At 40.0% G+C, this 12,877-nt stretch overlaps 1 long non-coding RNA gene across 3 annotated transcripts in view; it reads left to right on the forward strand.

The window, feature by feature from the left end:
* The first annotated feature begins 5,733 nt into the window (after positions 1-5,733).
* Positions 5,734-12,877, forward strand: part of LOC132392707 (uncharacterized) — an 81,356-nt gene continuing 74,212 nt past the window's right edge. For 2 of the 3 annotated variants that reach the window (XR_009511626.1, XR_009511627.1), the window contains exon 1: positions 5,734-5,842. This is a non-coding gene — a long non-coding RNA (uncharacterized LOC132392707). The remainder of the gene's footprint in view (positions 5,843-12,877) is intronic. The other variant, XR_009511629.1, reaches the window with a different exon arrangement.

A 12,877-nucleotide genomic window follows, 5' to 3' on the forward strand; every position in this document is an offset into this window, starting at 1 on the left:
CTGAGGACTTAGTTTGGTTTGGAATGTTGTTGTTCACTTCAATTGTTTGCATGATCTGTGCTTTTTTTTTCTTTCTCTTGTGTAACGGGTGTTGGTCTTTTATTTCTTTCCTTAAATGGGTTCTTTCGGGTTTCTTGTTTAGTGGGTACCTGTAAGCAAACAAATTTCAAGGTTGTATAATTCATACATCCTTTGATAATAAATGTACTTTTGATTTCTGCTTCCACCATTTTCTCCGCCACTGCATTCCAAGTATTCGCTATTTTCTGTGTGTATAAAAGACCCCCTAGATCCCCTTTAAGTCTCTTTACCCTAATTTCTTTTCAAGTTTTGTTCACCTCTGATAAAGGGAGGGGTTTTCTGCAACCTACAATACTGAATGAAGAAAGCCCTGGGTGTTTTGGGATGTGTGCTGAAAGTTGGTTTGAGTTAAGAAAACCTTCATGATTCTCCCCATTATATTCTTACCTCCTTTTGCTTTTTTAAAAAATTTTACTTAAATTTTATATTCTGGCTGTAACTGACAAAATCAGCATTCATTTGACAATATAAATAAATGTAAAAACATAAGAAAATAACAGTGTGTGTGGGTCACTTGCTTCCCTCAAACCTGCATCACATCATCACCTCTTATCTCTCTATTTCCTGTAACCTTCACTGTTGTGATCTTTGTTCAACTACCTCCACCTTAAATATCCTCCACAGAACCTCTCTAGGGTGTAGGATCCTCTCGCTCTTCTGTTGTTTGGTCAATTTAAACACTGGCCAGATAGACTGAAGAGCCAGGCAGAAAATTCCAGAAATTCACTACTCTTCATAGGAAGAATGGTTCTTGACCTGAGTTTCCAAAGTATTAGACTATTTTGGAACCAACAACATTGGTGAGTTAAGCCTACATACAGTGGCATACTTTGGGCACCCCTGGCCAAAATTTCTGTTACTGTGAATAGCTAAGCGAGTAAAAGATGAACTGATTTCCAAAGATCATAAAGTTAAAGATGAAACATTCTTTTCAACATTTTAAGCAGGATTAGCATATTATTTTTGTTTTGTACGATTTCAAAGTGGGAATAAAAGGAAAGGAGCACCTTGCAAAAGTTTGGGCACCCCAAGAGATTTGAGCTCTCAGATAACTTTTACCAAGGTCTCAGACCTTAAATAGCATGTTAGGGCTATGGCTTGTTCACAGTGATCATTAGGGAAGGCCAGGTGATGCAAATTTCAAAGCTTTATTAATACCCTGACTCCTTAAACCTTGTCTCAACAATCAGCAGCCATGGGCTCCTCTAAGTAGCTGCCTAGCACTCTGAAAATTAAAATAAATGATGCCCACAAAGCAGGCAAAGACTATAAGAAGATAGCAAAGAGTCTTTACGTAGCTGTTTCCTCAGTTTGTAATGTAATTAAGAAATGGCAGTTAACAGGAATGGTGGAGGTCAAGTTGAGGTCTGGAAGACCAAGAAAACTTTCTGAGAGAACTGTTTGTAGGATTGCCAGAAAAGGCAAATCAAAACCCCCGTTTGACTGCAAAAGACCTTCAGGAAGATTCAGCAGACTCTGGAGTGGTGGTGCACTGTTCTACTGTGCAGTGACACCTGCACAAATATGACCTTCATGCATCCTCACCACAAAATTCAGCATCAGAGGTTTGCAAAGGAACACCTAAACAAGCCTGATGCATTTTGGAAACAAGTCTTGTGGACTGATGAAGTCAAAATAGAACTTTTTGGCCACAATGAGCAAAGGTATGTTTGGAGAAAAAAGGGTGCAGAATTTCATGAAAAGAACACCTCTCCAACTGTAAGCATGGGGGTGGATCAATCATGCTTTGGGTTTGTGTTGCAGCCATTGGCACGGGGAACATTTCATTAGTAGAGGGAAGAATGAATTCAATTAAATAACAGCAAATTCTGGAAGGAAACATCATACCGTCTGTAAAATAGCTGAAGATGAAAAGAGGATGGCTTCTACAACAGGATAATATCCTAAACACACCTCAAAATCCACAATGGACTACCTCAAGAGGCACAAGCTGAAGGTTTTGCCATGGCCCTCATGGAGCCCAACCTAAACATCATCGAAAATCTGTGGATAGACCTCAAAAGAGCAGTGCATGCAAGATGGCCCAAGAATCTCACAGAACTAGAAGTCTTTTGCGAGGAAGAATGGGTGAAAACCCCCAAACAAGAATTGAAAGACTCTTAGCTGGCTACAGAAAGCGCTTACAAGCTGTGATACTTGCCAAAGGGGGTTATACTAACTACTGACAATGCAGGGTGCCCAAATTATTGTTTTGGGCCCTTTTACTTTTTTTTTTGTTATTTTGAACAGTAAAAGATGGAAATAAAAAAGTAATCTTGTTCAAAATATTAAAGAAATGTGTCATCTTTAACTTCATGCCTTTTGGAAATCAGGTTATCTTTTACTCGCTTAGCTATTCACAGTAACAGAAATTTTGACCGGGGTGCCCAAACGTTTCCATGCCACTGTAGAGCATACAAGGCAGATCCTCTTTCTTTGAATTTTCCTGCTGAATCATAATGGTTTCTACAATAATCCAATTACTTGTGGCCTACATTTCTTATATTTTAGGATGCAGATTATTAAGTGAATTTAAATTCAGCTGCAGCTATAGTGGGATTTGAGGCCAGGATGACCAGTCCAGTTACTCTACCCCTACCAATGCCAGCCATCTCAGCACTTTATGACAAAAGATTTGGATGTTTCCATGACATTGGAAAGTAGGCACACAGTCATCACTTGCCTGAAAGTAGATCAAAATGTCAGGGATAAATGTACATAAATCACCTGTTGCAGAAGCTCAGTTCAGTAAGATCTTCCCAAATGCATGATTCACCAAAGACTGGTTTGCAGGTGCCACAGGTCATCTAAAAGGCAAATAGAATGTTGGCCTTCATTGCTAGAGACATTGAATTTAAGGACCATTCCTGCCGAAGGGTCTCGTCCCGAAATGTCGCTTGTACTTTTTTCCGTAGATACTGCCTGGTCTGCTGAGTTCCTCCCGCATTCTGTGTGTAATGCTTGGATTTCCAGCACTGCAGGCTTTCTCTTGTTTAAGAACAGGGATGTTGCATCTATGCAGGGTCCTCGTGAGGCCGCCCTTGAAGTACTGGATCCAGTTCTGGTCCCCTGACTTGAGGAAAGACATACTGGCTTTGGAAGAGGCGGTTTATGGGCTTGATTCTAGCAATGAAGGGGTTAACCTAGGAGAAGAGTCTGCACCTATACTCACTGGAATTCAGAAGAATGAGTGAGATCTTATTGAAACATAAAATTATGAAAGGCTTAGATAAAATGGAGGCAGGAAAGTTGTTTCCACTGGTAGGTGAGACTGGAGCCAGGGTGGTAGCCTCAAGATTTGGGGGAATATATTTAGGACAGAGATGAGGAGAATCTACTCTCCCCAGAGGCTAGTGAATCTGTGGGATTCTCTGCCCAGGGAAGCAGTAGAGTCTACCTCATGGATATGTTTAAGACAGTTTGACAGATTTTAGCACAGCAGGGCAATTGAAAGTTGTGGAGGAAAGGCAGGTAGTTGGAGTTGAGTCCATGGCTGGATGAACCATAATCTTATTGAATGGTGGGGCCGGCTTGACAAGCCAAAAGGCCTACACCTGCTCCTATTTCTTATGTTCCCATAGACTTACATTAGCATGTTGAACTCATTAGTGAGGACATGATCTTGAGTTTTGCTTCCTTTTCCTTTTTTATAAGTCGTCTTCAATCTCCAAGGCCCTTTTCTTCTCAGAAGACAGTCTGGGCAGAGGCTTCTCAGCCACTACATTCAATAGCATTCTATGATAATTGCATTGATAGCCCTGTGAGCTGTTTGGTTAATGCCAGGGATGCAAGCGCCACAGCACATTGCTGAATTTTGCATCAGAGAAGGGTACTTGTGGTGGAGTGAAATGTCACCAGGGTTATCTCTCATCCTGACACTTGCTTATATATATGCGGTGTCCCATTCACTGCAATCAATGGCTCAAGTGCTCAGAACAAAGATTCATAAGTGAAAGTCAGCCTTGTCTAACAGGCATCTGTCCATGTGTTTTAATTATAACAATCCCACTGGAGACAATATTCTAACATATTAATATAATATTCTAACTACTGTGTCTTCTTTCTAGGCTGCTTTTGGAAGCAGACTGCCCACAAAATGGCTGTGTCTCTCTTTGATAGTTCTAAATAGGAAGAAAATGTTCTTTTATACCTGCCCTATCAAACTATGGTATACGAGGGCAAATTAAAATGATGTCCAGGAGTATGCTTGGCATTGACCTGCTTTGTTAGTGGCCCCTGACTGAAATGATTAACCAGCATCTGAGCACAGGCTTGTGTGAAGTGTTAACAGGATGTAACATTGATCATTGGAACTCCTTCAGACCATTTGCAAGTGGATTTCAACGTTTTCAGGCGACAATCAGGGTTCATTTATCTGTAATTAAGAACAAATCCGTATTGATCTCCGGGGGTTACAGCGTGCCTGTGAATGAACTTGTGATCATTGCTTTTGTTTAAAGTATGTGAAAACACCAGTCCTTTAAATGCAGTCTGCCTTCGGTTCAGGTCAGCAACTCAGCTCTCCTCTGTTCGAGAATGCTATGTTAATAGATATGTCCTTTAAATAATATTAGAAGGATTCCCAGTAACTGTGACACACTCCACAGTGTTAGGGACAGTCTTGTTAATTTATGAGAGGTTCAAAGGCATTTTTGAGATAAGAGATAATCAGCTTTGTGGACTATGTGTCCAATGAAGAATATTTTGCTTTAACTATTGCACATTTTAAATGAATAACTTTGCTTATTTATTAAACCTTGCAACAATAAAACTATAAAAAGTTTTACTAATGGTCAAACATCAGTTTTACAGTTGTTATTCATAATAAAAGTCAGCTGCCAAAGGTAAATGATATTGCTTAATAAAAGTTCCTGTTTTTTCTTGTTTGTATTGTGGGGTTGGTGTACCAAATTTAAGTTTTGCAAAGCATATTTGTGATAGCCTTCCTATTCAACCAAATTCCACTTTCTGGCTTTATTCATACAGAAGACTAGGTGTGATCACTAAACCTTAGTAGTTGGTAGTCTATCATTGATAGCACTGACCTTTGAATCTCATTTTTTAAAGGTTTCGTTATTTACTAATTTCTCCCCAGGTGCAATTAAAACTCACTGGGTTGTTCTTGAGTTGCTTTGTCAACAATGTGTGAGCTTTCTCTAGTTAAATTAATTCTCCTTACATTAACCTTTGGTCAGTTACCTAAAAGTTAATAATCACGCATTGCGTTATTTTATTGTCTCTTTCTAAACTTCTAACTTTTTAAGCCATTTTTAATAACTCATCTATCATTACATAGTACAAATCCAGGAAAATAACCATGGAAATCAAAAGATGGAGATTGGTGCATAATATAAAAAAAAGGAAAAAGTCAATAAGACTTTATTCTTTAGTGTTTGAATAAATTTTCAAAGTGCATATCTTCTAAACTTCTAAGTGGATTGGAAAATCAATTATCACACATCTTTCTTTATTTTAACTGTATGAAAAGAGAACTTAGTTCACCAATGATGTTCACACAGATATGTCTTCAATGATTTGCTCCACTTTGGAGTTAAGTGTATTAAACTCTCACTTGGCTTAGTTACTTAACTCCTCCTCCATGAAAAAGAAACAAAAACAACTTTTGTGCATTTTTACCTATCCTGACAAAGGAAAAAATCAATACCCAAGATCTCAATCTCTGGAGGATCTAAATCACAACTCATTGGACTGACATTGTGTTTTCTATATTAGCGGAAATCATTTTTTTGTGGTCTTAAAGGTAAAGCTCTCACAATTCCAATTTATAAACTTCTGCTGCCTCCAGCCTCTGCTGTTTAGTACTAATCTCACTGTGCATTATGATTGAAATTGATTAAACCTGCTTTAGGGATTACTGAAATTTGATTGCAAATTATTCAGGATAAATTTGCCTAGAAATGCTATTGCTTAATGCTATTTCTTTCATCATTATGCAACTGAAAATCAATTGTGTTCTGAGTGAAGTGTAGTGACAATTGTTTGCCAGTCATTTCACATCCTCCTGCCACTTTTGGCATGAAGTGATTTCTGCATCAGGGAGACAAGGGGCAATGGCATTCCTTGTGAAACAGTTCTTTCAAAGCGTTGAGGAGAATTCAGACAGGCTTCTGGAGCATCCAGCACTTCTAGCACAAGGCTTTTTTTCCCCTAGTGCATTCCTGGACTAGGACTGAGTTCTGATAAATCATCAAATGATCTTACATATTGTAATCCTTCAAAATCCAAAACGCTGCATTGCAGTGACACCTCCTGCTTCTCTCACTAGCACCTCTGCAGCACAGACACCAGCTCTGCAAATTCTACGACCATGTCAACCTCTGTGATTCATTGACCCTGTAATCTGCTTTCACATCAGCATCGTGTGTCTGATATATCTGATTTTTTAAGTTCTTTAATACTGGTTTTAAAAACATTGCATTGGAAACATTCCCCCACTCTCATTAATAACCACCCTGACCCCCAACCTATCTAAGCCATTTGCAGTGTGAGTGTCCACAGTTTTAAGAAGGCTTTTAAACTGAGGTTGGCATTTTAGAAGCAAACCCACAAGTAAATGTACCTATTCCGAAGTATTTAGCCTATAAGAAAAGATTTGCATATGGCTTGGTAAATTAATTGGTCGCGTGGGTGTAATTGGGCAAGACAACCTTGTTGGGCCTCCAGAGCCTGTTACTCTGCTGCGTCTTTAAACTAAATAAATAGAAACCAGGAAGTGATTTTGGGGAGTTTTAAATCCATTTTGGTGACCTCAAATTCATTTTTGGGTACTTAAAGCTAGAGCAGTGATCTGTCTGTGAAGCGTAGTTTATTTCTGCTAAACCTGGAGCATAAACAGAACAAAAATACAAATAGGACACCAGTTTACCAGTCATAAATACATCAAGGAGAGCAGTAGTAATGAATATACTGGTTCAGGAAGGATTTTATGGATGTGATGATGCAAATGAGTAAGGGTGGATACTGAACCATAGCTTCACCAGAAAATCATTGCAATTTCAAATGCAATTTGAGTCCAACTGGTTGATTAAGCTCAAAGTGGAAATTCTACCCTGCTGTGCTTAATGTGCATAAATAATTGTTTAATGGTTTTCAAACTTTAATCTTCATATTATCACCATAAAAACAACTTAAAGAAGGAAGCTGGATTATCTCCCGTGTTTACCTCATGTCTGTTGCTGACACTGCTGGCTGAGCCTTATGGTGCTTTTCATTGTGCACTTCATGCTCGTGAAATTCTCAGGATGCTTTGGTGTTAGTTTTTCACTTTATGGTATAGTTTTACATATAATTTATGATCTGTGCATTATCTGCACATATGTGCCTGTGATGCTCCTGTATAGACGTGTTTCATTGTACCTGCACCTCACCACACTTGTGCGTACGACAATAAACTCAACCCGACTAGCTATTTTGGGAAGAATGGCTTTAAAATTGAGGAATCGCTTCAATTCTGGCTCTTTGTTTCCACCTTTGAGTGTCTGCTTAGGAGTTAGGTGACAAGTTTCATGATCTGGGCTTGATACAGGGTGCAAACACAAGGAAATCTGCAGATGCTGGAAATTCAAACAAAGCACACAAAATGCTGATGGAACGCAGCAGGCCAGGCAGCATCTTTAGGGAGAAGCACTATCGATGTTTTGGGCCGAGACACAGTCCTGATGAAAGGTCTCAGCCCGAAGCATCGACAGTGCTTCTCCTTATAGATGCTGCCTGGCCTACTGTGTTCCACCAGCATTTTGTGTGTGTTGTTTTATACAGGGTGCTGTGTGTTTACCCCATTGGAATGTCTGCTGCATTATGAGTGTTCATCTGAGTTGAATGAGGAGAGTTAACTCAGACTTTGGGAGAAAACTCCATATGCAAACTCTATATGAACATTCATGATTCATACCTAGATTTACCTGAATTCACATACTCAAAGAAGTGGAACCAAATTTCACAAGTGCAGCGCACCACTTCTAGAATACGCATTCAACACTGCAGATGAGGGACAAATTTCGAGCCAATTATTTTGTTGAAGATCATGTATCTTGATGAAACAAGGAGTGGAAGTGGTCGGCTGGTCTTGCCTGTGCTATATCTTACAGTTATACCCATGAACTGCTTTGTATTTTAAGGCTTAATATGTATCTGAAATCTTGCCAGAGTGAAAGGGTATGTGATTAGTTCTATGTATCCAGTCCAAGCCACTCTGTTGTCAGCAAGCCGGTTTTGTTCAGCTGCATATGTAAGATTTCACATTCTGTTTTGGTGAGTGCTCTGGTGGCTTGTGTATGGCCCTTGCACTTTATTTGTCTACCTGCACTGCACTTTCTCTGAAACTGCCAAACTATACTCTGCATTTTTTTTTAAATTTGGTACCTTGGTGTAATTCTGTATGGCACAATCTGACTGGACGGCATGTAAGCAAAAGCTCTACCCTGTACTTTGGTACAGTTGACAATAATAAAAGGATTACCAACTGCTGGGTGACCAGGAGGCTGAATGGTCTGAATTTTTATTCTAGGGCTCACAGGGGTCTCAGTGCCCAAGTGTTGCTGAATGGAAAAGCAAGGGAGGCTGAGTGCTAACAGGGATCAGCTTAACGCACTTGGGTCTCCCTTTCATGTTGCTGGAAGTGCATGGAGTAAGCTGACAGAGAGATGAAAGCTGGCACACAACAACTAGGCACATGATCAAGTCATTATGCGTTCCACCCGAACTAATTGCCACAGGAAGTTGATGCCCCTGCAGTGTCTTTTGAACTTCTCTGTTCCTATTCGAGGGAGAGCACTGTGTCCCAGGATAGGTGGGATGCAAGGTCATGACCTTACAAAAAAACGGGAGCAATTAGCAAGTAAAGAGTCATGACCCAACTGAACATCAAGGAGAGAGTATTGACCCCAGGTCAGAGCGCAGAGTCTTAGCTGAGTGCATCTACCTGAATCCCAGGATGACTTTAGAACAGAAGATCCACAACCCAGCCCACCCTCTCTCAGTGCAGCAGTTGCACGCGAGATGCATGAGCAAAGCCCGTTGAATAGTTCCTCTGTGTGTTGCATGGATTTCCAGCATCTGCGGGATTTCTCTTGTTCGCGAATGGTGCCTCTACCGTCTGCATTGAGGACAGTGTGAGCAGGAGCACTTTCCTCAACCTGGTGGAAAGATTCCATTGCCTGAAGGTGATCCTCACCGGGGAGAGAAGTTTTAGGCTCACTGGAACTCTGCCCAGTCCACAGTTACATCTGCATCTATACCGTTGGGTATGTTCTTCTCACTGCTGCTCTTGTGTGCCTCCGGCTCAGCCACATCTTTGTATCAGTCCTGTTCTGTAAGCAGATAAAGAGGGACTTTCTATTTCCCACTGCTCTGTTTTACTTTGCTGGTGTGAGGGAGTTTGAAAATATAAATAGCCAAATGATCTGTATTAACTTTTATAAAGCAGAGTTTAAATAGGGGAAGAAACCATGGCATATTAAAGCTAAAGTGTAAAGGAGATGTGCAAGGCAGTTTTTTAACACAGACTGGTAGGTGCCTGGAAAGTACCACTAGGGATGGTAGTGGAAGTAGGGGCCTTTTAGATAGGTGCATGATTACACAGGCAAAAGGAACTAATTTAATTTGGCATCATACTTGGCAGAGGCATCACAGGCTGAATGATCAGTTTTGATGCTGTTATATGTTTCCATTCTTTGCAGGCCTTTTCATTAATCTTTTGTCTCCTTTGAAAACTCCAGTTGTTAGTCAAAAGCAGAGTTGCCTGGGTTTTCTCTGCACTTCTCATACCGGCACCTGGCCACTGTCTTGTTCTTGACTGGTTCAGTACTAAATGAAGGTGAATCTAAGAGCCAATAACTCCTGTAGTTTAGCAGATAATTAGCAATACTGAGGAGCTGGTGTTTATAGTCAAGTAGTTTAGTGCGATGACCTGCATGTTGAGCAGGGATTGTAATGTTGGCTGGTGCACTCCCTCCAAAGCAAAGGAGTAATTAACAACGATGTCCTTTTTCACAGAACCTCCAAGCAGATGCATCAAGACTAATATTGACAAAGCTTGAATGTGGATGGTCTGCCTGTTTTTTTAAGCAGGGTGTGTTATAACACACTTGGAAAATAAAATTGTGGGTTGAAAGCAATGCAATCTTGAGAAATTACATTGATTACATATTTGCTTCACCTTTTAATTTGGTGTACCAGTTACAGACTTTGAAAATATAAATAGCAAAGATAATCTGCATCAATTTTTACAAAGCAGAATTTAGACAGGAGAAAGAACCACGGCATATTTGAGCTAAACAGCAGTATCCTGTAATCCTTTCCAGATAGTGAAGAACGAAAGAGAACTTCCAGGTTCTGTGAAGTGTTTTTTTTAAAGAAAAATACTTGATTTTCATCTTGTATGCGCTCAAACCGATAGTCATTCCATGACTGAGTCAGCTTAAGACAGATACACCCGCATGTATGATAAACTATGCAAAGTCTGCATTGACCACAACAGTTTTATTCTGAGATGGTGTTATTGGAATTTTAATATGCATCATTTAAATGGTTTTGGAATAAGCAGTGAGATACCGCCCAGCTAGCACTAGCACAGAATTGACAATAATCGCTCTTATTAGGATGTAATCAGTGTCACATGCAAGCCTATCCAGCAAGTATCTCTGCAAATCTACATTGTTTGAAGGCATTAAGTCAATAATGAATGAAAATGAGATGCACGTGAACTGTTCAACAAAGCTAATGTTGATAGGGCCTTAATTATCTACCAGTTTCAGCATAGATTGAATTTGATATTGTGGTCCTTTAACAGCATTTGAAATAGTAATATTTGTAAAACAAAAATACGTTCCTTTCTTTTATCGGCCTCCGAGGACTGCTTTTCTCATGTAGAAAAACAACTTAAGAATTTTATATTGTCCACATTTTTGAGCTCTGAATGTGCGCATTAATGCTGTTGCACAATTGCAGAAAAATGTAATCATGCAGTAATTGATTAAAGATGACACAGCCAACAACTTTATGGTGTCAGTATGACACACAATAATTGCTCTTTGGACTCTGAAAGGACATACTAATTTTCCATAATAAATCTTCTCAGTCAACATCATTTAAATTTTGGGGTATTTTAGTTTCATAGGAAACTAAAGGCAAAGTTTAGAAGTCTGTAGCAGGGAGACAGTTCATTTCCATTCCTTGTGTGCTGAGGTTACTGAGTTCTGATTGCATTTTGTTGTCGTTTGTATTTAATTTAATAAACTACTGAGTCAGGGTGGGTAAAGTACTGGGTTTAATCTGTTTCAAGCTACTTATTACAATGACTTGCACTGTCCACCATCTCCTTATCAGATGCTATTACGACAGCTTGCCATTTCTGTTAATCGCACACTATCTATTCTTGGTCGTCTACAGTACAATCAAAATTGCTGAATTCGTGTCACCCATCAGGCAGTTTGAGGTGTGAGCTTGTGTTCACTGGGAGCTTGGTTTCCATGCAAGGGGCAATACTTTGTTCTATTTCTGAATATATCCTCAGGAAACACAAACATTCATCAGATTGCAGTTGAGTTATGTGGGTGGGTAAGGAAGTAATACTTCCTTAACTGATCCTAAAAAAATATTGAACCAAACCAATACTTGCCTTCATTGATAGAGGCGTGGAGTACAAGAGTAAGTAAGTTAAACTGTGGCTGTAGGATGTGAAACATTAGTTAGACCACACTTGAAGTATTGTGTGTAGTACTGGTCACCTCATTGTAGGAAGAATGTAAAAAGGCTGCAGAAGAGGGAGAAGAAGGATGTTGCCTAGATTAGAGTGTATGATTTATAAGAAAAGGCTGAGTCAATCTTGGGCTGTCCTCCCTGGAGTATCAGACACTGAGGGGAAAGGAGTTTTAAATTATGAGAGACATAGATAGGGTAAAGATACAGAATCTTTTCCTTTGAGTAGAAAAGCCAAACCCCGAGGACATGCTCAGGGTTAGAGGGGGAAATTTAAAGGGACAAGACATGAGGGACAAGTTCTCATACAGAGAATGTTAGGTGCCTGGAATAAGTTACCAGGTATAGTAGCAGAAGCAGGCAGGTTAGTGGAATTTAAGCAGTTTCTAGATAGAGAAATGAATATTTAGGAAATGGAGGGTTGTGGAAAATACTCAGGAGGAGGACATTTAGTATAAATTGGCATCAAGATTGGCACAACATTATGGGCCAAATGGCCTGTCTGGTGCTGTCCTGTCCTCTGTTGTATGTGATTGTGCAGCCTCTGGCCTGCAGCTCCCTGCTGGAGTGTGCTGCACAGTGAATCATGGCTGTTGGATTCAGGTTGGAAGTCAGAAGCCAATGCTCCGCAAAACATGAATACCCAGAGCTGATGGACTGGATGCCTTCTGCATCAATGTGATTTCATCAGTCTTCTTCAGAAGGGTAGGGTGGAGATGGGTGTGAGTCTACATGCCAGGCCAGAATGGACCTGATCCACAATCCCATCCCATATTGGATTTGTTCAGTTTGAGCAAGATTCCATTCCCCCAACTTCAGTGTAATAATGATCCTTCTGCATGAATCTATATTCCATATATGACTCATGCAAGGTGATTTGTGTTAAAGGTAGGCTGCTGAGCCCTTTGAGAATTCTCAGGCATTTTATTTTGATCACGTACTTTACTGCACAGGCTTAGAAAACTTTCATCTGCAAAGACCCAGGAGGCACTGACTTTGATTTGTTGTTTGGAAGGTTGGAAGGTTGGAAGGTGGTAGAGAAAGATACCAAAGATGATAGTCTCCCATTTTGTGGTTC

The sequence above is a fragment of the Hypanus sabinus genome, chromosome 4 (assembly GCF_030144855.1).
Source record: "Hypanus sabinus isolate sHypSab1 chromosome 4, sHypSab1.hap1, whole genome shotgun sequence".
Lineage (NCBI taxonomy): Eukaryota > Metazoa > Chordata > Chondrichthyes > Myliobatiformes > Dasyatidae > Hypanus > Hypanus sabinus.